Here is a 4,762-nt window from a genome sequence, read left to right as displayed (position 1 = left end):
GAGCAGGATTTGGGGCTCAATTTCATGATGCTGGGACCACAACCTGAGCTGAATGCAAGAGTTGGTCACTCAACAGACTGAGCCATCCAGGCACCCCTCACTTTTTGATATAAAGATTGTATCAGTTAAAAGAGGCCAGAGGTATAGATATCCTCTGTAAAAAGTTTATAGTTCAAATCTCCATTTTCCTTAAAAAATATAAGATATATTTTATAACTTATTAAAAAAAGATATAAGCACCTGAAACTAATGTAGCACTGTGTTTCATTGTCTATTATACTCAAATTTTAAAAAGATATAAAATAGATACTAATATTCTCACTTTTTAGATGAAATATTAAATTGCCTTATTCTCAATAATTGGAGACCAAAAAATGACATTAGAGACCCATATTTTTTAAATTCTAGTACTCCAGGAATGCTTGGGTGGCTCAGTCAGTTGAGCATCTGACTTTGGCTCAGGTCATGATCTCATGATTTGTGGGTTCAAGCCCCACGTCAGGCTTTGCACTGACAGCGTGGAGACTGCTTCGGATTCTCTGTCCCCCTCTCTCTGCCCCTTTCCCGCTCACATGGGTGCTCTCTGTCAAAAATAAATAAACATTTAAAAATATTTCTAAAACATTCCAGTACTCCATTATGCAGTATCTTACTGTTTTAAATTTTCCTCTTGTTCTGGTTTTAGCACTGAGAGTCTTGCATGCGGGGGAACCCGCAGTCCTGGGCAACTAGACAATTGGTTACCCTACAAAAGATCTTCTCTTTTACAACCTAAGACAAACCATAACAATAATAGGCCCAAAAAAATTGGTGAAACTATCGAGCCATAACTTTGATGAGGACTCTGATGTGAAGAATCATTATCAGCTTGAAGAATTTCTAATACTTTTAATTATAGACAGTATTAGGTGATTTATTGAGTATGACTGACTCCCTGTGGAGAAAATTAGTAAAGTATATTCATGAAACTGCCATCCTAACTGACAGGAATATGTGACAAGATAAAAAAACAAATAAATAATAGTTATTTATCAATAACCAAGTTTAATGAATTGTTTTGTTACTTTTCCTGTCCCTGTGCATGTTAGCTACTGCATTGCTAGAAGCCAGATAGCTAATTACCTACATGAGTGATAGATCAATCTGTGCCAAATCTCAAATCTTGAACTTAAAAAAATCATTTCCTTCTTTTTTTTTTATTTTTTTTTATTTTTTTTTTAAATTTTTTTTTTTTAATGTTTATGTTTATTTTTTTTGAGACAGAGAAAGACAGAGCATGAACGGGGGAGGGGCAGAGAGAGAGGGAGACACAGAATCGGAAGTGGGCTCCAGGCTCTGAGCCATCAGCCCAGAGCCTGACGCGGGGCTCGAACTCACGGACCGCGAGATCGTGACCTGAGCCGAAGTCGGACGCTCAACCGACTGAGCCACCCAGGCGCCCCAATCATTTCCTTCTTTATTGCTTTTATTTACTTAATTTTCGATCATCTATATTTACTCAGTATTTGTGTAAGTAAAAAATTATAATGAGTAGTTTGATTATTAAACAGTTAAAAGTTTTTCTACATTATCATAGACTTTGAACAAATTCCTTTTCCCTTTGAATAATCAAAAATTTTTTAATGTTTTTATTTATTTTTGAGAGAGAGAGAGACAGAGAGAACACAAGCAGGGGAGGGGCAGAGAGAGAGAGAGGGAGACACAGAATCTGAAGCAGGCTCCAGGCTCCCACCTGTCAGCACAGAGCCCTGCACAGGGCTGGAACTCGTGAACCGTGAGATCATGACCTGAGCCAAAGTCCAATGTTTAACCGACTGAGCCACCCAGGCGCCCCGAATCATCAAATTTTAATCTAGCATTGCACTGAAGCCCAGCAGTGGTGGAGTAGAAAGAGTCTGCACTTTGGAGTCAGACAGATTTACTTGGTTGTATGATCTTGTATAAGTTACTTAGCCTTGCTGATTCCAGTTTCTCCCTCTATAAAATATGTATAATACCAACCATCTCAAAGAATTGTGTGAGAATCAAATATCATTGTAGATAAACCACCTGGCAAATGACAGATTCTCAGGAACTAAAAACAGTATATGCGACGATTAACTGTAAAACAAAATAGATGTTAACAGGCAGTTAGAAATACCACTGAACCAGGCAACAATATTTGGATTAAGATCAAACTTGTCACTTACTGGGGCACCTGAGTGGCTCATTTGGTTAAGCATCCAACTTTTGATTTCGACTCAGGTCATGATCTCAAGCTTTGTGAGACTGAGCCCCACATCAGACTCCATGCTGACAGCATGGAGATTACTTGGGATTCTCTCTCCCTCTCTCGCCGCCCTCCTCCTGCTCGTGCTTTCTCTCAAATTGAAAAAATAAACATTAAAAAAAACTTGGGGGTGCTTGGGTGGCTCAGTGGATTAAGCATCTGACTTCAGCTCAGGTCATGATCTTACAGTTCGTGGGTTCGAGCCCTGCAACGGGCTCTGCTGACAGCTCAGAGCCTGGAGCCTGCTTCACATTCTGTCTCTGTTCTGTCTCTCTGCCCCTCCCCTGTTCGTGCTCACTCACGCTCTTTCTCTCTCTCTCAAATATAAAATAAAACATAAAAAATTTTAAAAAACTTGCCCCCTACTAACACTGAACTTTAAATATACCCTTAACTCTGATGTTCAGTTACCTCAACTGTAAAATGAGAATGATTTATCCCTGTGTAACTCAAAGGGTTTTGAAGCTAATTTTGTGTCACCTTTGAAACTCAAATGAGAATATTCCTCAGAGTGCACTGAAGTTTGAAGTCCCAGCTCTAGGGCACCAGGGTGGCTCAGTTGGTTAAGCATCCAACTTTGGCTCAGGTCATGATCTTGTGGTCTGTGAGTTCAAGACCTGTGTTGGGCTTTGTGCTGACAGCTGGGAGCCTAGAGCCTGCTTCAGATTCTGTGTCTCCCTCTCTCTCTGCCCCTCCCACACTCACACTCTAATTCTCTCTCCTTCAAAAACAAAAAAACATAAAAAAAATTTGAAGTCCCAAACCTTAGTTTTATAATTTTAAAGAAATATAAAGAAAAATGGAGATTTACAACAAGGGGTTTTATACCTAATTTCCTCCAACAGTTTAAGGTTGAAATGAATTTGCACTATGAGAGGACTCTTCAGCTTAAAAGTTATATTTGGGGTTGAATCACTTTGTGTAGTGTTTTATACTTTTAACTTGCCTTGAGAACAGAACAATGAGGGGCGCCTGGGTGGCGCAGTCGGTTGGGCGTCCAACTTCAGCCAGGTCACGATCTCGCGGTCCGTGAGTTCGAGCCCCGCGTCGGGCTCTGGGCTGATGGCTCAGAGCCTGGAGCCTGTTTCCGATTCTGTGTCTCCCTCTCTCTCTGCCCCTCCCCCGTTCATGCTCTGTCTCTCTCTGTCCCAAAAATAAATAAACGTTGAGAACAGAACAATGAGAAAAGTATGCTTTATTTCCATGAATGAATGACAATAGTAAATGGACAAAATTGTGATATGGTGCTTATTTCACAATATTTTTCTTCTGAAACTAGATGTATGTTGGCCTGTGTTTTTAAACAGCGCAAACAATTTTTCCTGTAAAAGGCTGGTAGTAAATATTTTCAGCTTTGTAAACTGTGTGGTCTCCCTGTCTACTATTCAACTGTGCTGTTGCACTGTAAAAGCAGACATAGACAAAAAATAGACTAATGGGTATAACCCTGTTCCAACAAAAGTTTGTTTATGAAAACAGGCAGCAGAGGTTGGCCTGTGGGCCATAGTTTTAAACCTCTCAGAGATTCATTGTTTGGCCATTTGGGCCCTCAAGACTGTTGAGTTAGAAGAATAAAGGTAACTAACTTAGGCTGTTAAAGCAAAAAAGACTGGAAGGAGTTGAAAATCATAGTAGCAGCTCATTGTTCCCTTTTTTTTTTTTTTTTTTTAGTTTATTTATTTGTTTAGAGAGAGAGCATGCATGCACACGCAAGCAGGGGAGGGGCAAAGAGAGAGGGAGAGAGAGAAACCCAACCAGCCTCTGTGCTCAGCTAAATTGCACAACCATGAGATCATGACCTGAACTGATATCAAGAGTTCGACATTCAACGGACTGAGCCACCCAGGCACCCCTCATTGTTCCTCTTTAAATTAAATCCAGCATTGGAGAGGATGTGAAGAAACGGGAACCCTCTTGCACTGTTGGTGGGAATGCAAACTGGTGCAGCCACTCTGGAAAACAGTGTGGAGGTTCCTCAAAAAATTAAAAATGGACCTACCCTCTGACCCAGCAGTAGCACTGCTAGGAATTTACCCAAGGGATACAGGAGTACTGATGCAGAGGGGCACTTGTACCCCAATGTTTATAGCAGCACTCTCAACAATAGCCAAATTGTGGAAAAAGCCTAAATGTCCATCAACTGATGAATGGATAAAGCAATCGTGGTTTATATACACAATGGAGTACTACGTGGCAATGAGAAAGAATGAAATATGGCCCTTTGTAGCAACGTGGATGGAACTGGAGAGTGTGATGCTAAGTGAAATCAGCCATACAGAGAAAGACAGATACCATATGTTTTCACTCTTATGTGGATCCTGAGAAACTTAACAGAAACCCATGGGGGAGGGGAAGGAAAAAAAAAAGAAAAAAAAGAGGTTAGAGTGGGAGAGAGAGCCAAAGCATAAGAGACTGTTAAAAACTGAGAACAAACTGAGGGTTGATGGGGGGTGGGAGGGAAGGGAGGGTAGGTGATGGGCATTGAAGAGGGCA

This window comes from Herpailurus yagouaroundi, unplaced genomic scaffold, assembly GCF_014898765.1.
Source record: "Herpailurus yagouaroundi ecotype Mexico unplaced genomic scaffold, PumYag 141, whole genome shotgun sequence".
Taxonomy (NCBI): Eukaryota; Metazoa; Chordata; class Mammalia; order Carnivora; family Felidae; genus Herpailurus; species Herpailurus yagouaroundi.
Note: the sequence above shows the minus strand (reverse complement) of the source record.